At 46.8% G+C, this 23,457-nt stretch overlaps 1 protein-coding gene across 2 annotated transcripts in view; it reads left to right on the top strand.

The window, feature by feature from the left end:
• Positions 1–15,335: 15,335 nt before the first annotated feature.
• The window catches only part of Pak1 (p21 (RAC1) activated kinase 1), a 99,605-nt gene continuing 91,483 nt past the window's right edge, over positions 15,336–23,457 (top strand). The window contains exon 1 of one of the 2 annotated variants that reach the window (XM_057755966.1): positions 15,336–15,697. The gene's annotated coding sequence lies outside the window, so the exon portion shown is untranslated. The remainder of the gene's footprint in view (positions 15,698–23,457) is intronic. The other variant, XM_057755963.1, reaches the window with a different exon arrangement.

The raw sequence follows: 23,457 nt of genomic DNA, 5'->3' as shown, positions 1-23,457 counted from the left end.
TCCCCTCAGAACCGCATTGGCTTCAATCACAGGACTTTATTATCAAGATTTGATATTTTAAAAAATTATGTGATATGGGGAATTTATATATATATATATTTGCAGATGCCCTTGAGAGCCAGGAGAGGGCATCAGATCCCCTAGAGCTGGAGTTACAGGCAGTTGTGAGCAGCTGGTCCAGGGTCCTGGGAACCAAATTCAGGTTTTCTGAGAAAGCCTTGCTCTTGGCGGCTGAGCCACCTCTCGGGCCCCATCAAGCACTTTGAGTATTTCTTCTCATCACTTATTTCAGCATTGATGGAAGCACTCCCATCAACAGATGAATGGATAGACAGGGATAGGCATGCAGCAAGATCCATCCTTAAAGGGAAGGGAAAGGCATCATCAGGTGCTACCACAGAATGAACTGGAGCAGAAGTAACTCAGCTGCAGACTGCCGAGCACACCTCAGTACAAGGAAAGTCCGCTCAGAAATGGTTACAATGTGTGCTGTGCCACAGTAACAAGTTGGTAATCAAACTGATGTGGGATTCCCCTCCGTATGCTGTGAATACCATTGGTTAATAAAGGAACTGGCCGGGCCTGATAGGGTAGAACAGAGCTAGGCGGGGAGAGAGAAGGCGGAGCCAGAGAGCCGCCATTGAGCCTATGCTGGAGACAGACGCACTGAAACTTTGCTGGTAGGCCACGACCTCATGGTGGTGCACACATGAATAGAAATGGGTTAAATTAAGATATAAGAGTTATCCAATAAGAAGCTAGAGCTAATGGCCAAGCAGTGATTTAAATAATATAGTTTCTGTGTGATTATTTTGGGTCTGAGCTGTCAGGCGATTGGGAAACAAGCGGCCTCTCCTTATAACACCCAAGCAGTGGGGAGACGGAGACAGGAAGGCTGAGAGCTGTGGGCCAGCCTGGGCTACCTGGAAAGCTCTTCTCACAATGCCAACAACACTAACGGACCAACCAACCAAACAACACAGTCTAAAACCCTCGCCCCTTGTCAAGTCTTAGCAAAAGTGCTAAAATCATACCTACACTTGTCTAGAAGGGTGTTTAAGACGCTCCTTCCTTTCCCAGCGACACATAAAAGGTTGCATTTTCTTTTTCATTAGACTGGCAGCAGGCCACGCGTGGAGGCAGATGTAAGCACGCAATTGCAAGTTCACAGTACAGAGAGCGAAAAGACCTCAGAACACAAGCAATTCCGCTAGCTGTTTTCCTCCTTCTTCTTGTGGTTTAGAGAATATAGTCACTTTGCACACACATACACAATCTAATTCTTGTTAGTAATTACAAAGGATGTAGCAAGAGATTAAAAAAAAAACTAATAACTACGTAAAAGCTTTTTTGGCTTGAACTTTTAATACAATGGCTCTTGATGGACACTCCAGGATTTGTAGCGCAGAGGAGTCCTGGGATCAGAGCGTCTGAGAACGGCTTCCCTGTTTTCTACACAGCCCCCTCCAGGACAGGGGCCTCCGGTGGGTACCATGGCACTTCTGAGATAGAGTGGTGGCTTTGAATCAGCCGGGTTAATCTCTGGTCTGCTCTGCCTGCTAAGACATTCTGGCCACGAGTCAACAATGTTTCTTGGACAGTGGTCCCCAGCAATTGGTGTTAGAACCCACTTTTCGGATTGGAAGATAACACCCATTGGCCTCACTAGAGGGAATCAATAATCTTCCTTTTCGGTGACTCAGGAGCAGAGTCCTTCTGAGTCAGCCAGGAATTTGAAGGCAGCGTGGCAGAGCCAGGACATTCACAGCTGCGTTTCCGGGAACCAGCAAATCCCTGGCCCCACACCGAATCTGGGAAACGCGTGTCGACATTTTTTCCAGCCAGTTAACATTTTCTGTTATAAATTGCACATGCTCGTGAAAAAAGTGAAAGGAAAGTTCACAAGAGAAGGGCTTTGAAAAGAAAACTTGGCCATGATTAGCCCGGCCTTTCATATCTTGGCGGCTCTCCCTTTTAAAGTGACTCCGTGTACTCTCTTTTCAGAAAGTCCCGGTAAGCATTGGGCCCTGGTCTTAGGGGTTGATTGGTCCCTGCGCGTCAGAGCAAGGCCGCTGTTGGTCAGTCTAAAGGCCAGTTAGGGCAGCCCAGGAGGGACGCTGGGAAGAAATAGAAGAGTGTATGGTTCTGCGCTCAGAAGGTGTGTCAGCTGCTGTCCAAGTGGTCAGAGAGGACAAACAGGCTCCTAAGGTAGGGAGTGATCCATTTCTTTCCATATTTTCGTTATGGTAAAAATCTGAAATTACGTTAGGAATTCTCCTTCCGATAATCAGTCTTAAGGAAATGACGAGACATTGAGCCAGCACGATGTGTCTGCCGTTATTCATGAAACTTGGAAGCAAACTAAGTGCTCACGAATTAAGGTTCATTCCAAAACTCTGTGGTTGTATATTCTGTGCTGGCTAAGAAGAGTGGACATTTAGGAAGTCTTTAACGGCAGAGGAAAATTCTTTTTTTTTTTTTAATATTTATTATGCATACAATGTTCTGTATATATGCCTGAAGGTCAGAAGAGGGCACCAGACCTCATTACAGATGGTTGTGAGCCACCATGTGGTTGCTGGGAATTGAACTCAGGACCTTTGGAAGAGCAGGCAATGCTCTTAACCGCTGAGCCATCTCTCCAGCCCCCAGGAAAATTCTTGATGTAGATTATCAGTAGCCACTTATATACTTGGTTTAGATATTTGTTGGATGAAAACTAAAAAAAACATGCAGGTAAGAGATTGTACCTAGGTATAGTCATTTTCTATTATGTAAATATTTTGGTAACGAAGTAAAGAAAACGTAACCTTTAAATTTTATTTATTTATTTTTATTTTATGTGTATGGATGTTTTGCCTACATATATGTCTATACACTTGGTACTTGGGTGGTACCCTCAGAGGCTGGAATAGGGAATTTTATCCTCAGGAACTAAAATTAGGGGTGATTGTGAGCCACCATGTGGTTGCTGGAAATTGAACCCAGGTCCTCTGGAAGAGCAGTCAGCGCTCTTAACAGCTGAGCCATCTCTGCAGCCCTGAACACTTATCTAATGGCTGGCACCAATGTATGTCGCCAGAGGAAAGCTGTCTTTGTGAAGATTCTGAGAAATGACCAAGGATTCGGCAGATATACACCAAGAGGGCTGGGAGCTGCTTTGCATGAAGCAAAAACAGGGATTTGGTTTAGTGCTTCTGAAAGGAGGAGGGAAGAAGAGGGGAGGGAGGAAGGAGGTGGGAGCGGAGAAGGGGATTGCGTGACTAAAGGCTCTCTCAGAATTGCTAGTTTCAAAGAAGTTTAACTCAGTCTGGAAAAACAACAACAACAAAAGACCTAGGTACCTGTTTAGACATACTTGGATCCTCCCTCCCCTCCCCTTTCATCCCCTCTCCTCTGCTCCTTCTCTCCCCTCCCTCCCCTTCCTTTCACTTCCATTTTTTTCTCTTCTCTCTTTCTTTCTCTCTTTGTTTTAAAACAGGGTCTTCTCACTTAACGGTGTGGCAAAAGGAACGATTAATTTTTTAAAAACTTATCTACTCTTGTGAGTGTGAGCATGTGTGCAAACACACCTGAGTGCCATGGTGCATGCCTGGAAATTAGCTTTTAGTAGGGCGTTTTCTCCTGGCATGTGTGTCCTGGGGATCAAACTCAGGTTGAGCTTGGGAGCAGGCACCTTTGCCCGCTGAGCCGTCTTGATGACCCAAGGCAGGCTGAACACTTTCTCTACCGCTGAGCTCTGTCTCGAGATGTCCAGGATGGCATTAAACTCCTAGGCTCTGGGACTCCGGAGCACAGGACGGGGCTGGTTCGCTTCCCATCTCCTGACTCTTTTTTCCTTTATTGTACTTCTTTTAAAAAATTGACCAATCTCAGGACTGGAGCTATGGCTCAGCAGTTAAGAGCACCGACTGCTCTTCCAGAGGACCCAGCACGCATATGGCATTTCACAACCATCTGTAACTCCAGAGGATCTCACACCTTCTTACAGACATATATGCGGGCAAAACACCAGGGCACGTGAAATAAAAATCAAGAAATCATTTAAAAATTAAAATCTCTTTCAGTGTGCGCGTGTGTGTGTGTGCGTGCGTGCATCTGTGGTGGCAGAACATGCCAACTTATACCAACATATACCAACTCACGCCAAGTCATGCCAACACGTGCCAAGTCATGCCAACACATGCCAACTCACGCCAAGTCATGCCAACTCACGCCAACACATGCCAAATCACACCAACACATGCCAAATCACGCCAACACATGCCAACTCATGCCAACTCATGCCAACACATGCCAACTCATGCCAACTCAATGTTTCAGAGAGCAGTATGGGGCCAGGATTCACAGCTACTCACTGAAACTTGTTCTTGTTTCTTTTATATATGCAAATATTATTCCTGCTCATAGATAGCAGGAAATAAATGAAAGCACTGGGCATGTTAACATATCTGTCGTCCCAGCACTTGGGCGCTGTGACAGGAAGAGCTAGGGTTTAAGGCTAGTCGGCTACAACGCAAGACTTTGTCTCAAAACCCAATCAGACAAAACAAAACAAAACAGACTCTCTTTGCCATTATGAAGACGAATATCAAATATTCTGGTGGAAAGCCAGAGCACTCAAAGTCACAAAGTTCACTGTAACGTGGGACACGGGACTAAGTTGGAGCCCAGGAGGGAGCAGACGAGAGTCCTGTTTTACTCTCCCCGGGTTAGTTGCCAAGCGGCTTGGCCCTTTGCAGCAGATCAGAGCTGAGTCCTACACAGTGATGAGCAGAACTCTTGGTTCCGCTGCTGACTTGGACACATCACAGAGTAGAGATGACACATGGGCCTCAGAGCCTCTGATTCACTGCAACCTTCTTCCCAGTTCTCCTCCTAGGCCCAGCTGCGGCTGTTGGTCAAATAAAGTTGGTACAACACTTGAGAGACTCAGTATCTTCCTGATCTACTGATACTGAGGTCTTGGTGTCCTCAAGTGTAACAAGCACCTGCCTTGCCTGTTCCCTCATTGAATCAAGTAGGGGAGGAGAAGCCGGACTATATAGACCACATAAGGAGGATTGGTCCCACCCAGCATTGGTGGTGAAATCCTATAGTTCCAGCACTTGGGAGACAGTGGCAGGCAGATCTCTGAGAGTTCGAGGTCAGCCTGGGCTACAGAGTGAGTTCCAGGACAGACAGGGTTACACAGAGAAACCCTGTCTCGATAAACAAAACAACAACAACAAAGAGGATTGGTCCCCATTACCATTGGCGTTATTGCTCTGTGGGTTGCATGCTACTCCTGTCTGTGCTTCAGTTCCAGCCCGTATTCAGATGCACAGGGGATGAAGACCTGGTACCACCATGCTGCCTGGTGGGAAGGCTCCTCAGAGGCTGCAGGAGCTGGCTCTGGGTTCAAACCTTGCATTTCGGTTTTTATTTCTATTTTCAGAGTGTATATTAAGTTTAAAATTTATGTTTTTATTTTCCACTCTTGTAAAAGCCATTTAGCTTATTTATTCATTTAGCATGTGATATGTGCACGTAGGTACATGCATGTGCAGCTGCATATAACCATGTGTGTACATACGGCGGCCAGAGGTGTCCCTAAGGTATCCCCTTCACGTGACAAACAAGCCTATCAGGATCCCGTGTTTCCATCAACTCCGGGGTCACATACGTGTCAGGGGCTGGAAGGTGACTCAGAGGTTACAGGTGCTTACTGCTCTTGCAGAGGGACCTGAGTTTGGTTCCCAGAACCCATGTCAGGCAGCTCATTCACAGCCTGTAGCTCCCGCTCCAGGGGGAGTCACCGTGCCTGGCTCTCATGAGCACTGGCATCCGTGTGCGTTGTGGTGGTTTGGATGAGAATGACCCCCGGAGGCTCATAGGTTTGTATACTTGGTCCCCAGTTGGTAGATTGTTTGGGAAGGATTGGGAGGTGTGGCCTTGCTGGAGGAGGAGGTGTGTCACGGGTGTGTGTGTGTATGTGTGTGTGCTGGCTTTGAGGTCTCAAAAGCCAAGGCCACTCTCATCTCTACTGTCTTCTTGTTTATTGAGACGTGAGCTCTCTGCTATTTCTGCCACCATGGACCGTGACCTTCTGAAACAGGAAGCTCAGGCAAACGCTTTCTTTTATCAGTTGCCTTGGTCATGATCCTAACAAACGCCACCAAGACACACACATCCCCACCATACACACGGTGTTAGATAAATAAATACCACAAATGTATTCCGCTATCCTTCGTTTTTATTCATATTGTAGCGTAAGATTTTCTTCCTTTAAAATTATTAAAACTTTTTATTACATTTATTTATTTGTTTTGCATGTATGCCGGGGGGGGTGCTGTACATGCCACAGCACACATTAGAAGAAGTCGAGACAACTCTTGGAAGCCAAGAATTTCTCTTTCCACCATGTGGGTTCTGGGGATCAAACATCCCCAGCCAGAGGTCAAGTACTTTTACCCCACAAAGCTGTCTCGCTACCCTTCCTTTTTAAAAGGCCAAGTAATAAATATCCCAGAGTGTGTCTATGGTGCACGTTGCTCCTTCAGCTGTCCTTTGCAGGATACTTAGGTGGATAAGTTGGATGGATACTGTCTTAGCTACTGTTGTACCTCTGTGAAAAGACACCATGACCAAGGCAACTTATAAAAGAAGCATTTAACGGGGGGGGGGGGGGCTTGCTTACAGTTTCAGAGGGGGAGCCAATTACCATAGAGAGGGGACCACAACAGCAGGCACGTGGGCATGGTGCTAGAGCTTACATCTTATACACAAGTGAGAGAGAGAGAGAGAGAGAGAGAGAGACTGACTGGACCTGGCATGGGCTTTGAAATTTCAAAGTGACATACCTCCTCCAACAAGGCCATACCTCCTAAACCTTCCCAAACAATTCTACTGACTGGGGACCACCAATTCAAACATAGCAGCCAATGGGAGTCATTCTCATGCAAACCACTACAGATGTCTTTACAGATGTCTTTGGGTTACCGAGGAGAGACCTGCTGTGAATATGGGCACACAAATGTCACCCCGAAACTCTGCTTGCAGCTCCCAGAAGTAGAATGCCTGGGTCATATGTTAATCTTATTTAAAAATTTTGTTTAAGACAGGGTCTGATATTGTAGTCCACACTGCTCTAGGACATGCTATGTAGCCCAGGCTGCCCTCAAACTCACACTGATCTTGCTGCCTTAGTCTCCCAAGTAATGGGATTTAAAGAAGAGGACAACCACATTCTATTATTTTTTAAATTTTTTTTTTTTTGGTATATATATGTGTGTGTGATGTACTTGTGTGTGTGTGTTCGTGTGTATGAGGGTACATGTGTATTATATGTGTGTGTGATGTACTTGTGTGTGCATGCGTACATGTGTGTGTTGAAGCCTAGGTTGACACTGGGCATCTTTGGGCATTGTTCTGTGCATTATATTTTGAGTCAGGGTCTCTTGCTGAATCTGGAGCATGAGGTTTTGGCTCTAGTCTAGCGAACCAGCCTGTTCTGAGAATCCTCTGCACTCAGTCCTCCTGTAAGAGCCGTGCATGCTGTTTGCCCCCGAGCCATCTCTTCAAGCACAAGCTAGCTTCAGCTGTTTTTTTTTTTTAAATTTTAATGTTAATTTTTGTTTTCTCCAAGACAGTGTTTCTCTGTATATCTGTGTCCTGAAACTAGCTCTGTAGACCAAGCTGGTCTCGAACTCACAGAGATCCACCTGCCATTGCCTCCAGAGTGCTGGGATTAAAGGCGTGCGTCACCACGGCTTCATTTTCAATTTTTGAAAAAAAAAAAAAAAAAAAAAAGCATTTCTGTAGTTTTCCACAGTGGTGACACTATTTCACAGGTCTGTGGCTTTTCCTGGGGAGAAGTAAAAGAAACAACCATCCATCCTCAGTACGGAACGGAACGAGCCAAGAAACCAAAACAAGTCCAGCCTGGCGAACAAGTGAGCTGCTTGGGGTTGACGCCTTAGTGCCTCTCAGGCAAGCTGCATCAGCCGAAAAATCCCAGCCCTGCTCAGCTTTCTCCTCATATACTTTAGCGTGTCTAAGAATAAGTGCGGGGTGGGGGGCCAGAGGGCGTCGCGAATGAACCCCAGGGGAGGGGCCTGTTTCTTAGGACCCTCTTACTCCATCTCCTGGAGTGAACATTAACAGTCAGGGGACGGTAGAGCTAACAGAGCGCTGGCCACATTCAAGGGGCGCAGCGAACAAAGCTGTCAAAACGGAACCAGGCGAAGCCGACATTGGAACCTCTTGGGACACGCTGTACCGCCGAAGAACAGCACCCGACTGGAAGGAAGAGGGCCTTGAGAAACCGCAGCTCACAAACACCCAAACAGACCCAACCTGCCTCGCTCTCCCAAAAACAGGACAGCTGGAGGCAAGTGGCGCCTGGCCTAGGGTTGATGACTCAGACGCATTCGGCTGAAGATCTTGGCGATTTCCTTGGCCTTTTCCTCATAGTTTCAGGAGGGCTGCTCAGCTGCAGATCCCACATCTGCCTTTATGGGAAGAGGAAGGAGGAAGAAAGGGAAGACACCATTAGGAAGTAGAATTTATCTCCAGCGTTCTTCCCTCCCTGCTCCCCTGCGTAGCTTCTGTTACTTACAAATCATCACAAACACAGCTCGAGATGCATTTGCTCTCGCGGTTTCTGTGGGTCAGGCCTCGGGTGGTGGCGTCAGTAGACACTTTTTCATGAGTCCGGTGAGCTGCACCGTCTTCAAAGGGTTCCGAGCATCCTCAGGTTGTTGCCGAAATCATCTCCTTGCAGCCTCAGAAGTCACAGAAGCATCCTTCCTAAAGGCCAGAATACCTATGGTTTTATTTACTTATTTGCTCTGGTGTGCACGCGAGCATGTGCACACTTCCCGCAGCATAACCGTGGAGGTCAGAGGACAACTTTCAGGACTGGATTCTCTCCTTCTCTCCCGTGGGTTCTAGGATTGAGCTCAGGTTGTCTGTCAGGCGGGGCAGCGAGTGCCCTTGCCAGCTGAGCCATGTGGCTGGGCCGTGTGTGGTCCACAGAGGAGCCCCAGGAACAGCTGTATCCTCTACAGTGCACTCACCTCAGCTTTGAGGAGCAAACGCCATTCTTCACCGAAAGGCATCGGAGCCTCTTCAAGAAATGGCAGTTTCAGTACCTTCAACAAAGGAAGTAGAAGATGCCTAGGGTATCTCAGGCCAGGAAGCGAGGAAGTGCTCAAAGAGAAGCGGGCATCTTCCAAAGGCACACTAAATTCTACAGCTTTTGAAGAATAGCGTGGTTTATGAAGTTAAGTAGGTGCTTGTCCCTTGTCCTACAATATGTCACACCTATATGACTCTTAGGGGTTTACCCAATAAAATATAAGACATATGCACTTGAAGAATCATTATAGCTTTTTTTTTGAGACAGGGTTTCATTTTTTTTTAATATTTATTTATTTATTTATTATGCATACAATATTCTGTCTGTGTGTATGCCTGCAGGCCAGAAGAGGGCACCAGACCCCATTACAGATGGTTGTGAGCCACCATGTGGTTGCTAGGAATTGAACTCAGGACCTTTGGAAGAGCAGGCAATGCTCTTAACCTCTGAGCCATCTCTCCAGCCCTGAGACAGGGTTTCTATGTAGCTTTGGAGCCTATCCTGGAACTCACTCTGTAGACCAGACTGGCCTCGAACTCACAGAGATCCGCCTGCCTCTGCCTCCCGAGTGCTGGGACTAAAGGCGTGCGCCACCACCGCCTGGCTCGTTATAGCTTTTACAGAGCCAAATATTTGAAACGTCTATTGATATATAAGTGGATAAATGTATAAATACATAGAATGGAATACTATTCAATAGTATACAGGGAAGGATAACTGGCAGGACATGGATAATCTCAAAACCATGTGTAGTTCATGATAGTGTGTTCGCCTACAATGCGGCAGGGCCCTCTGTTCAAGCCCCGACATGGCAAGAAATATTATGAAAGAATTGGATGCACAGAATCATTTACATTTTAGAGCAAGCCCAACTAACTCACAGTAACAGTAAACCGATCATTGAGTGCAGGGGTAGGGGTAGAGGGTTAAGAGATTGACTGCAAAGGGGTATAAAGGAACTTTCTGAGTCAGATGGGCTTTGTCCTTGTTTGTGAAGACAAATATTTGTCACTGAAATGCAAAATACCTAAAATGCATTTGTTTCGTTTTATGCAAGTTCTATCTCAATAGTTAAAACCATTCAAACAGAAGATTCAAATACATTCTTTACTCTGCTGGGCACAGTGCAGGCAGGGAGACCAGGAGTTCAATGTCAGCTTCAACTGCATAGTCTGAGTCCAGCCTGAGCTGCTTCATGAAACCTAGTTTCCAAAAATAGGTGCGCACACGTTTGATCCCAGCACTTGAGAGGCAGAGGGGGCAGGTGAATCTCTGTGAGTTCAAGGCCGGCTGGTTTAGACAGCAAATTCCAGGCCAGTCAGATCACCATAGTGAGACCCTATCTCAAATCCAGTCAGTCAAACAGCCAATTAAACAGCCATCAAAAAGCACAGCTGCCTTAGCAATCAAAAGAATGTAAATTAAGGTAAGAACACACAGTCACATGACATATTGCTTGCAATAAATAAATAGCAAAGGTTGCTAATCCCAAGCTGTTGCGGTTGTGGAGTAATTAAAATCCACAGGTCTTCCAGATAGGAGTGGGCACACGTTTGACATCCTCTACTAAACTCGGTTTGTAAGATGAACCTGTAATGAAACCAAAGTAATTTGAGGCAGACCCTTTCTGCATCGCATTCCCTGAGCCCACCTCCTATTTCAGCTGCAGGCTCGGACAGTTGCAACTCTCTACACTGCGATGTTGAGCTAATGTCCACCACACACCTTCCTCACTATTCTGCAGGGACTCGATTGCAGGGGCTGGGGTGGGGGTTAGGAGGAGAGTCTCTGATATCAGATTAGTAGGATAGACCTGCAATCAAAGCCGTTCAGTCTAGGGGCATCGACAGCCTGGGGGCAGCTCTTAGGAGAGGAGGAATTCTTGCAGTAGATAAGGCTCCTCTTTCAGGGTCTCTTCCAGGAAGCCTGCGTTTCTCCAAGGTTCCCACACACTCCCCATTGGCTTTCCCACACCACTCCTGTTTTCCAGATCAGCTCCTAAGTGAACATTGTGTTTCCAAGTATTTATAGCAGGCTCTGATTTTTTTTTTTGAAGCTCAGGATTAGATAATTAGTACCCAGAATGACTCTACTCTTAGGATGGAATTCTGGAACTTAGTAGTCATTGGTAAGATGGCAATAAGAGTCCCCACAGTTGATAGCTGTCACATCAATCATCATGAGGGTTAAGGCTCTTTGCCTGATGTCAGACTGGAAGTATAAGCGGAAGGAAGACATTTCATCACGTCACAGGTACTGACAAGACGGTACAGTGGGTCAACAACGCTTGCCACCAAGCCCGATGACCTGAATTGGTGTTTGGAACCACACGGCAGAAGGAGAGAACTGACTCTGAATGTTGTCCTCTGGTCCACACACGAACTATGGCATATGCGCTCATACACATACGCACAAAATAAATGTTCAAACAACATTAAAATTACGTCCTGACATAGCCTAGCACAGGGATGCTCAATATTTTTTTTTTTTTTTTTTAACATTTGTCCTTATAGGAATAAAGAGGAATTAAAGCTGTCCTAGCTAGGATTCCTACTACTACGATGAGAAACAAGGACCCAGAGAAAGTTGGGAGGAAAGGGTTTATTAGCTCACTTTTCCACATCGTACTCCATCACAGAAGGAAGTCAGGGCAGGAACCTGGAAGCAGGAGCTGATGCAGAGGCTGTGGAGGAATGCTGCTTACTGCCTTGCTCTCCCTGTCTTGCTCAGCGTGCTTTCTTACAGAACTCAGGACTACCTGCCCAGGGGTGGCCCCACCCACAATAGACTTGTTGCACCCCCCTCCAACCCTGTAGTGGATCACCAATTAAGAAAATGCCCTCCCTACAGCCAGATCTTCTGGAGACATTTTCTCAGTTGAGGTTCCCTCCTCTCAGATGACTCCAGCTATGTCAAGTTGATGTAAAACTAGCCAGCGCAAAAGCCTTCCCATTCAGACAAATGAAATGTTAAATAATAGAATTTTTATCAAGCAGTACGGCACTCCATAGGCCACACACCATTATAATATCTAAAAATGTTCTGCCTGTGTAGGTACCAGATTCCCATGGAGAAATCTTAGCCCTGTGGAGAGAGTGCTCTAGCTCTTGAGAGACAGAAGGGCTGTGTCACATTTTGTGTTGTTGGTTGTGTTTTGTTAGCAATCTTGAGAGTCTCGAAGAAATTTCAGGCTCAGGTCATTCACTTGCGTATCAACTCAGGATGTCACGTGAAATCCAGAGAATCTCCACGGAAGACTGAAAAACCACAAAGCCCGTCGTCTTCGGCAGCCGGGGGGAGCAGACCATGTTGCAGGGGATGTCCTGAATGAACGGTTGTGTGTTCCACGCCTGTAATCCATGCACTCAGGGCACTGAGGATCTTGACTTTGGGGCTAGCTCTGGGCTATACAGGAAGAGCCTGTCTGGACACAATGTAAAAGGTTGCTAGTGATGTCTTGATGATTTGCTTTGGTAGGGCTTTAGAGACCAAACAGCAAATGGTATCCAGCAATTGGGGTAGACACATTAGGGTGTGTTTGTCTATAGCAAGCACCCCTGATGTGGGATTCCCCTCTATATACCATTGGTTAATAAAGAAGCTGCCTTGGGCCTGTCACAGGGCAGAAGAGAGTAAGGCGGGAATTCCAAGTAGAGAGTATTAGCAGTTTGGAAGAGATCCTGTTTGTCTGCTGTGCAGATGCAGACATAGTGTAGATCAGGATGAATTTTCCCGCTCGTGACCCTAGAGTATATTATGCTCTGTGCATATGCCTCAGTTTCCCCATCAAAGAGAAACAGGATGAAACCTCAAAGGGTTGTTAGAGGTTTCTTTAGGGAGATACCGTCAATGAGGTACTCAGTACAGCAGCACACAGTAAGCATTTATTAAATATATTGTTTTGGACGCAGGATCTCAGCGATTTGCCTGCTCCCACCTCTTGAATGCTAGGATTAAAGGCCTATGCCACCCCCCGGCTATTAAATATATTTTTTTAACAGATCAATTGATGCTACGTAACACAGCTCCAAGGGTGGAAGATACAGAGAGGAATAGGACTTGGGAAACTGATGGCATCAGATAGACAATTACAGTTACTACACCTGTACTTGGGATAAAAGAGCCAGGCGAGGTGGTGCACTTGGGGGGTTGAGGCAGGTGGATGGTCACAAGTTCTAGGTCAGTCATTCAAGAATCCTGAAAGAGAGAAAAGCAGAAAGAAGGGAAGGAGGGAGGGAGGGAAGAAGGAAGGAAGGAAAGAAAAAGGAAGGAAGAAAGGAAGGAAGGAAGGAAGGAAGGAAGGAAGGAAGGAAGGAAGGAAGAAGGGGGAGCAGTGAGTAAAAGGGAGAAAATAGATGTGAAAAACTTTTGATATTGTTAAGTTCAGGGACCCTTAGAAATAATAGTCAAATTCCTAAACAAATGTGACCCTGGAGTTTCAGGGTGCAGAATGAATAGGTGCCATCCAGTCAGATAAGGAAGGGCTCCAGAAGACTGTTAAAAAGCATTAGGTAGTGTTCTGATGTGACCGCAGCGAGGGCAGAGTGTACGATGAAGCCAGAAAGGCTGGTATAAGCAGCCAGCCTGTATGTGCCATGTTAAAGTTCGAACTTTATCCTAAAAGCTATAAAGTTTCCCAGACTGTTCAAATAGGGGAAGGAGAGACCAGAGAGCCTAATGGGTTAGATTTCGAGAGACTAAAGGTTGCTTCTGTTGCCCAAGTGACGGTAGTGACTAGAGAGAAGGGCAAGGCTTGACAACTTTTATTTATTTATTTATTTATTTACTTTTCAGATTTTACAGGTCGGAAGCACAGTTTGAAATGAATGTTGAGAATGAGATCTGGCTTAGAGGGCTGCTGGATGGTGGTGCATTGGCTCACCACAGGAAGGGAAAAGGACTCTAGAAATACCCATGATTTTCAAGGACAATGCAGGCTAAATTGCAGCTATTATTATTATTATTATTATTATTATTATTATTATTGTAAAGCTGAAGTTTAAAGAGGCCAAGTTAGGATAGATAGTCAAGTGTTATTTATTATGAAGAAGTTGGAAGGGTTGGAAATTCAAAGTTTTTTATTTTTATTTTTTTGTCTTTTCAAGGCAGGGTTTCTCTGTGTAATTCTGGCTGCTCTGGAACTTGCTCTGTAGACCAGGCTGGCCTCGAACTCACAGAGATCCGCTTGCCTCTGCCGCTCGTGTTCTGGGATTACAGGCGTATGCCACCATGCCCGGCTTGAATTCGAAGTTTTTTTTTTTTGTTTTTTTTTTTTTTCAAGACAGGGTTTCTCTGTGGTTTTGGAGCCTGTCCTGGAACTAGCTCTTGTAGACCAGGCTGGTCTCGAACTCACAGAGATCCGCCCGCCTCTGCCTCCCAAGTACTAAAGGCGTGCACCACCACCGCCCGGCTGAATTCGAAGTCTTAACTTGAACATCTGGGGTGTGAAACCAGACTATGAGTTCGGCTCAGAGTTATAGTGCGTCGGTTTTGGACGTACCGAATCCGAGTCACAGCAGGACAAGTAGTGAACGCTGTTTCCCAAGGAGTGAGAAATAGAGAATCTGAGCTTAGGAGAAAAGTTTGCGTCAAAAGTAGCCTCGGTGGTGGGAGAGAGCCGGAAAAGGAGCCTTTTTTTTTTTTTTTTTTTTTCCCCACGTGAATTCAGTCCAGCTCGACCGTCTCCGCTATTTCTTCCCCCACCCTTGCATGTGACACCTAACGTTGCTCAGACCGCCAACCCCAAGACAGACAGAAGAGCAGATGTCCGGCTGGGAGACGGCCCGAGACCCGACAACTTTCACACTTTCAACTCTTGGCGAGCTAGCGGATGCGCTGGTGCCTTGCAACCGAGGGGCTCCTCGTGTTCCACCCCGACCGCAAGCTAACCACCTTACGTGGCCCCTAAAATCTCACGGGCCAACGCCGGTGCAAAGCGCGAGAGCGTCCACACTCGCAGCAGACGCCCGCCCCCAATGACGTCACGTGGCCGCCAGGTGATCCTCGGCCTTTGGCATCAAGCGCTGATGACGTCATCCCGGCGCGGGGCCTTCCCCCTCCCCCCCTCCCGCGGCGTGGTTGGTCCGGTTCACGTGGGTCGTACCGGCGCTCCCGCCCCCTCCCACCTGCGGGGGGCGGAGTCCGGCAGGAGGGGGCGTGGCCGATCTGAAGGAGGCGTGCCCGGGGCGGAGCTGCAGGGCGCGGCGGCGGCCGGCCGGGCTGCATACAATAGCCAGGCTGCGACGGGGGCCGAAGGTACGGCCGCGCGGTGGGCTCCCCGCACCGCTGCCCGACCCCATCCCGCCCCGCCCGTAGGCTGCACGGGGTCTCCTCAGCCATAGCCAGCTCCCCGCAGTCGCATCTCTCCACCTAGAGCCCGCGCTCTCCCCAGTCTCCCCCTCAGCGAGTGCACCCCGCCCCCTCTCCATCCCGGCGCGCCCCCCCCGCTCCCCGCGGCCCGCAGCGGCGTGAGGGACCCGGAGAACGCGGGGCGGCCGCCCGCGCACCCCGCCGCATTCTCCCCGGGCTCGGCGGCCGCCGCCAGGAGGAGGAGGAGGAGCAGAGCAAGTGCAGAAGGTGAGAGACCCCCACCCCCCCGCCCGGTGCTCCCGGCATCGCGGCGTCCGGGCGCGGGTCGGGGAAGACGCGGGGGCAGGGGCGTCAGGTGAGCAGAGGCGGGCGCCGCCCCGCGAGGCCGACCGACCGCTCCCCTTCGGGCCAACAAAGGCCCCCGGTGCCAGCTCAGAGGCGACCGCGGGTCCCCACAGCCGGGACCCTGGGGGACCCCGAGGGCGTGCTCTGGCGGGGGAGGGACCACAGGTCCCGGTCCCTTCGGGGTCCTGGGACGCTGGAACGGACCCGTGACGCAGACGTTTAATAAAGCAGGGCGGTTTTGGGTCTTTGGGGTCGGTCCTGGTTTGGGAATCACTTTGCGGGTTCATCGTCTTGAAAAATAAAGAATGGAAGTCAGTGACTTGTGCTGCCCCTCCCCCACTCCGGGAGTACCCCGTAACTTGGGAAGTTCCGCACAGACTTTTGGAAAGGAGGATGAGAATCCTAGTCCTTTTCACGCCCATTTCAAAAGGGCGTGAATTATTCCAACCTTTCCAGAATCATTCAACCTTTTAACGGTAAACAATACTGTGAGTGCTTTGGAAGAATACTTGACAATTATTGGGTGATTAAATCTTTTAACTTAAGTTCCTTATGTTAAACCCCTTGGATAATTACCTTACCCTTTACGATACTCCCAGAACTGCGACAGGTAAAAGGAAAGGTTAATCGTTATGTTAGTACTTCTATTTTAAGGATCTTTCTTGAGGGAAACTTTGTCCCTATGTTTAAGGGTCTCAACCCTGTCAGGAGGGTTGTTCAGAGATACCTCTTTCGGCATCACCTCCTTCCTGTGTGACCTTGAACAGGTCCCCTCCAGCCTTCAAGTTCCTGGGGTTTGCTATGAATCTTCAGAAACAAGCAGGAAGGTAGCAATCACCTACTCGGCTTTCAGGATTCCACTGAAGAATACTCCTCACACTGCTCAGTCTTTGCTGGCATCCTTCCTGGTAGAACACAGTTGTCCCTGTTGGGGCTCCTAGCGGCCCACAGAGGTTTCAATGTCTGCAGTTTTATCGCGCTCGCTCTGTTTGGAAATCCTAAATCGTGTACACTCGAACTCAAGCCACCTCAACGAGAAGCCACCTCTCCAAGAGTTTTGGCAGCTCTGCCAACATTCCCCGGAAGCCTCTTCGTAGTCTTATGTTTGAACTCATGGCTTGGCCTGATCAGTTTGCTTATTTATTCATCTGTTCACCCAACATAGAAATAACCTAGGTAACCTAGACTCTGGAGTGCTCCAATGTTTCAGGCTGCCCTGCTAAGGTCTGTGTGGATTTCAAGTGCAGGATACAGTTGGTCTTTGCTCACAAGACTGAGAGCTCAAAGTTTAGTGGGTGAGGTAGACGTGTAAACAATGAAAGCCCTCTGGGGAACTCTAGCCGAGCAGGGAATGGTGTGCAGTAATTGAGGTTGCTGGACCTGTCTTACAAGTCTTGTCCTGGCCAAAGCTAGTCCTTAGGGAAAGTGACTGCCCCTCGTCTATAAGAGCTGCCCTTGACACGAAGCTTATCTGGTCCGATTCAATGTTTTCTGAGTACCTGCTTTGACACCTTGTGCTAGGTTTGCAGGTAGCTGTGCACCTTGCAGGGGTCTTTGTAAAACAAAACTGGTCATGGAAATGCTTCCTACCCCCACCGCACCCCACCCCTCCCTCTCTTTTCACAGTTGAAGGATCAGACTCTTTAGGATGGAATAAGAAACGTCTGGAGCCCAGGCCATGCATGGTGTCCTACGTCCCTTTTTTGTTGTCTCTTTTCCGTGTGCCGCTGGGCCTGGAGTGCTGCTTTCTACCCCTTCCTTGCCTGGACAGAGTTCTTTGTTGGATCTCTGACAGCTAGTCCCTCTTTTCTCCTAGTCTTCTCTTGGAGTGAGCTGCTCCTGTAAAGTCCTCTTTCGGTAATCAGTCTTGTAGTGAGAGTCCACACCTTTAACCCCCCTCGCCCTTCTGTGGTACTACTGCTCAGCTATATCCCCAATCCTTATCACATTGAACATTTCAAAATTTTGAGCCGGGACTGGCCTTGGATCATTCTGTAGCTCAGGCAGTGAACCTGTGAGTCTCCTTCCTTAGCTTCCTAGCTGGGAGACCATTAGGTCCAGCGGCTTGTGAATCTCGTAGGGCTCGTATGAAGAGCAGAGGGCAGCTTCGGAGAATCGGGTCTCCTCTTCCTAGGGATCAAACTCAGGTTATCAAGCTTGGAGGCAAGCACCCTTTCTGGATGAACCGTCTTGCCCGCCCTGCATATTTTTAAATGTTGTCTATCGGTATTGTATGAGTGTTAGTGGGAGTTTCGTGGAGGTCAGAGGACAACTTTCGGGATTGGCTTAGTCTCTCCTCACAATGGGTTTCAGGGGTGGAACTTAAGGTCATCAGGCACGCTCTTTAAAACAAGAATTTTTTATTTTTATTTTTTCTCTTTGACCTGTTGACCCGTCTCATTGGCTCTACTTTTTATTTTGAGACAGGACCTACCTACCCAAGATGCTCAGGCTGGCCTTTGAACTCCATGTATAGCTCAGGCAGTCCTTGAACTTGGAATCCTTCTGCTTCTAGCTTCTGAGTAGCTGGGGTTCTAGGCCCGTGCCATTCGGCCTATCTTTGTGAATTATTTGAGGTCAGGTTATATTTAGACTTATCTCCTAGCACTGTTCCTGGGCCTATGAATAAGTGTTCGAATGCTTGAATATGCGAATGGACGAAAGAAGTCCTGTGAGCTCCTGAGCTGGGTTACCTGATCTGGATGGACAAAAGCATGGCTCTTGGACCAGAGGTGTCAGCATAATCTGGGAATTTGGCAGCGTATTGTTGAATCTCATCCCAAACCTACCAGATAAAAAGATCAGGCTTGGGGCCCAGAGATCCCTGCTTTCTTAGGCCCTCCAAATGATCCTGATGCTTATTAAGGCTGAGAAACCACTACAGAGTTTAAAGATTTGTTTTGGTCAAACCAGCACTGTGTCCCCTGTTTTCCCTCTTCCCTCCACCCCTCTTTTCTTACTTGCAATATTTGGACCCTGCCTTTCCTTTCTGTTTACACCCCTCCCTCCGATCCATCTCTTGCCACCAGAATGAATGCTCCTTGAGGGCTGGAAGTCTCTCTGTTCAAGTTCATCGCTCAGAGCCTCGAGGGCTAACTGACCACAGCGGCACAGACACTCAGGCGTTTGCTGGGTGAATGCTGTGATTTAGTCCTTTGACAGCCAGCTGCTGCGTTGCAGTCTTGTCAGAGAATAGCGGGAGTGGAGAGCAAGCCTTTTTGATTTGCAAGTCCAGAAAAATCTTACCGTTTTGGGGCGTTTGTTTTTCCTTCAGCCACCTTAGTTAGCTACCTTCCTCCCCTCCCTGTTTTGTCATTTTTGTTTTTTTAGTATTATGTGAAACAAGGGTCTTTGTAGCCCAGCTTGACTATAAATGTGCGCCAGCCTTCCTGTCTCAGCTTCTTGAGCGAGATCACAGGCCTTTTCCTGGCGTTGCTGTCTCTCTACTGTAGAAAAAAAAGCCTACAGGGTTTTCCAACTTAGAATACTGTTTTAGCCGTGGCCTGAAAACTGCTGAGATATCCTAGGCTGGGATTCTTTCTTGAGAATTTACAGCTTGGTTTTGTAGGCCTGACTTCTGCAAGTCAGACTTTTGGGTCTGAACTTGAAACTGTCTCTTCTAGATGGCCTGTGGTTTTTGTCTTTTTCTAGTGATGTTTAAAGCCATATAAAGGCTTATTTGAGTTCATGACTTCCTTATGAAACTCTAGAAGTGTTTTATTTCTTTCACTTGTGTGTGTGTGTTGTTTTCTTGTGTGTTTGTGGTATGTGTGTGCATTTGTGTCTGTTGAGTGTCTTCAATTGCTTCTCCACCGTATTCTTTGAGACATGGGTCTCTCACAGCCAGGTAGACTGGCTGGCCAGCAACCCCCAGACATCCTTTGACTGTCTAGCCAGTGCTGGGATTAGCGGTCTTCTCTGGCTTCCAGCAGGGATTAGCGGTATATTCTGGCTCCCAGTTTGAGACACAGGTGCTGGGGATCCAGATTCAAGTCCTCATGCTTGCGTGGAAAGCACTGCACCGAATCACTTCTCCAGCCCAGTGCATTTGTCGGTTTCTTATTAGCCTAACCCAGCGTGCCCAGGCGTCCCCTTGCCTAACATCCCTCAGAGAAGTGGCTTTGTTGATTCATCCTCAACCTTAGGAACAGTAACTGGGCTCATCTCTGCATGTACCAGCCCTTCTCTGGGGTAAGTACTCACCTGTATATAGGGATAGCCCAAGCCCTTAAGGAAATATTGAAATGAATGGACAAATGGAGGGATTTGATTGTAAAGGGGAGAGAAAGCTGCCTTTGTGCCCCCTCCCCATTTACAGGTAGGTTGTCAAGCAAGTGTCATTTTAATAAACACACTTGAAAAATCATTTTGAAGCTAGGAGTGGTGGCCACTACTTTTAAATTATAGCAAGTGGAAGGTGGGTTTTTTTCCAACCTGCGGAATAGCCACGTATGATAATGTTGGTGTCTTGGAGGTGAAGAAGCAGAGGCTTCTCGCGGTACAGGAAACTCGTTCAAAGACTGGCTGCATGTAAGTGTCAAGCCTAGTTCCCATTCATATCCACCTGATCCTAGCAGCCACGCACTATTTCCTGTTTCCAGGCTGCTTGAGTTTTTATGCATGGGGGCATGGGAATATTTCACAAATAAATATATTGCCGTTGGAGCGAGAATAAAATTTTCTTCGTGTAGCCTGCCCTTCTTTGTGCATTAGGAAGACTGAAGGACTGATTTGCACCATGAGCAGTTAATCATTTCTGTGGGAAAAGGGTTTTTCCTGGGTGTCATTTCCATCGGTTTCACAGTAGCCCTGTATTCCCATTTTTTGAGTTAGGAGACCAAAGATCATAGAACAGTGTCGGTTTGCTGGAAGACACATCTCAGCCACTGCCTGAGTATTGGCGTGGAGCACACTTCGGGATTCTAGGTACAGTAGCTTACTTCTGCCCCTCTATTTGGAACTCTGTCCATCTGGACTCTGGGACACTAGAAACATCCCTTTAGGTTGCTTCCTAATTTCAGTTTTTTGTTTATTTTTTAATTTTTTTCTCAAGACAGGATTTCTCTGTGTAACCTTGACTGTCCTGGAACTCTCTCTATAGACCAGGCTGTCCTCAAACTCATGGAGATCCGCCTGCCTCTGCCTCCCAAGTGCTGGGATTAAAGGCATGCGCCACCACCGCCTGTCTTAATTTCAGTTTCTTAATCTTAAGGAAACCCTAATCAGAGAACACAGTTTGAGCTAGATAAAAAAAAATTGCTGAAAATTTTATGATGGCAAAAATTTTATGAACTAGAAAAAAGTTGTTAGCAGCTTGAATATAGCATTTCTTTCCCTGCCTTGTATATTTATTGTGTTATGCACTGTCCTTGTTTTAAGCCTGTTGAAATAAGAGCGGCAGGGCTGCGTCCCCGGCACCCGGCCGCCCGCATGGCTAGCTTATGCCCCGAAATAATTACACGGAAACTGTATTCTTTTAATCACTGCCTGGCCCATTAGCTCCAGCCTCTTATTGGCTAGCTCTTACATATTGATCTAACCCATTTCTAATATTCTGTGTAGTACCATGAGCTGGCTTACCAGGAAAGATCTTAACCTGCGTCTGTCTGGAGTGGGAGAATCATGGCGACTCTATCACTCGACTTCTTTCTCCCAGCATTCTCTTCTGTTTACTCCACCCACCTAAGGGTTGCCTATCAAATGGGCCAAGGCAGTTTCTTTATTAGTTAACCAATGACCTTCCTCCATCATTTCCCCTTTTTTTGTTTAAACAAAAAGAAAGGCTTTAACTTTAACATAGTAAAATTACATATAACAAAACGGTTATCAAGCAAGAATTACAGTTACAATATTTATATCTATTTTATCTTTTATCATAAGTAAGGAAAACTATAACTATAACTAACCATTCTTCAACTCCATCAAAGACTCCAGAAGGATATAATATTACCTAAGTAAACAAGAGATCCAAAACTCTAGAAATGACAGAGACATCTCGCTGCCTGGACAGTCACCCAAAGTTCTTTTGTACCGTTGGGGCATCCATCTTAGAAAAAAGTTGTTAGCAGCTTGAATATAGCATTTCTTTCCCTGCCTTGTATATTTATTGTGTTATGCACTGTCCTTGTTTTAAGCCTTTCCTCAAAAATAACTTTCTCTTCTTAGAACCCCTCTTTTTTTAAAAAAATATTTTTTCATGTTTCTGTTTTTGCTGTCATGCATGTTTTATGACTCTCTCGATTACTCTTTGTGGGCTGACATGTGACTCGGTTGATAGAATACATGCCTAGCATATACGAAAACCTGGGCTTGATCCCCAGCACCACAGGGAGCCGGGTTTGATGGCATGTGCCTGTAATTCCAGCACTCTAGAGTGGGAGGATCAGAAGGTCAGGGTCATCTTTGGCTACATAATGGGTCTGAGGTCAGCCTGGTGACCAGAGACCCTGTCAGAACAAACCAACTAACCAAATTATTCCTTGTCAAGGATCTTGAAGTAATAAGTCTAGGAAGAATTTGAGGTTCTTTAATTCCTCATTACTATGATTTACTATTTTTTTTAAAGGCAAGTCATAGTGTTTTGAAGTAGTTTTTCTTTGTTTTATTATTATTTTTTTTACATGTGTAAGTGTTTTGCCTGCACCACGGCTGTGCCTGGTGCCTGAAAAAGGCTGGAAGAGGGATTCTGATTCCCTAGAGGTAGAGTTCCAGCCTACAGTGAGCTCCTGTGTGGGTGCTAGGAACCTAACTCAGGTTAAGTCTTCCTACAAGTTTTCTAACCGCTGAGCCGTCTCTCCAGCCCCTCATTAATAGGATTTTGTGTGGTATCGATTAATCCTCTAAAATGGATCCAAGTCTTAAGTTATACAAGTCCATTACCTCTTGGCTCTTACTCTGGAGTCAGGGTTAAGTAATTTACATATAGCCTAGGGAAACCCTTTCTATTGTGGAGCTTTCTCCATTCTCCCCTTTCTGCTTCCAGCTCCCTCAAGTTCCCTGTCCCTTTCAGGCTGGGAAAAGTCCAAGAAGGGGGGGCAGGGATGTTGGGTCTTTCTATAGAATCTGCCTTTGGAGTCTTTTGTTACGATAAACAATAATGCCAATGTGTGCCCCTTCCTCGATCTTCTGTCTGTGCAGACCGGATCTTCAGGCTCTGCTCTCCTTATTCCCACCCTGCTTCCCACAGAGCTGAGGTTTATGTCTTCCTGATCTAAACCTTTGCCTCCATAGTTCTTGTGTGTTGCCGCAACCTTTGTCGCTTTCCTAGGAAGGAACTGGGTATAAAGTTACCCAGAAAAGCAACTTAGAAACTTATTTATTATTTAAATCTAGTTCTTCATTAAGAAAAGAGAAGAAAAAAAAAAAAGAGAAGAAATGCTTAACTCACGTAGTTGTTGTGAAAGTTAAATTAATGTTTGTGCAGATGGGTTGCAAGATTTTGTTCTGTAAGATCTTAGAGTAATGTAATTTATGTGTAGGTAAAAGTTTTTAATTTTGATTATGTTTGAATTCCTTTTCAATATTAATAAAAGCACAGATGTCAGATGTCTGTGTTAAGTTTACTTTAATCTCTCTCTCTCTCTGTATGTTTGTTTTAAAAGATGGTATCTAATGTGGCCCATGGTGGCCTCTAACTATGTAGCAGAGATAGCTTTGAATTTCTGATTCTTTGCCTCTACTGG

The sequence above is a fragment of the Chionomys nivalis genome, chromosome 23 (genome assembly GCF_950005125.1).
Source record: "Chionomys nivalis chromosome 23, mChiNiv1.1, whole genome shotgun sequence".
Classification (NCBI taxonomy): Eukaryota; Metazoa; Chordata; class Mammalia; order Rodentia; family Cricetidae; genus Chionomys; species Chionomys nivalis.
This window is presented reverse-complemented; position numbering and strand designations above follow the sequence as displayed.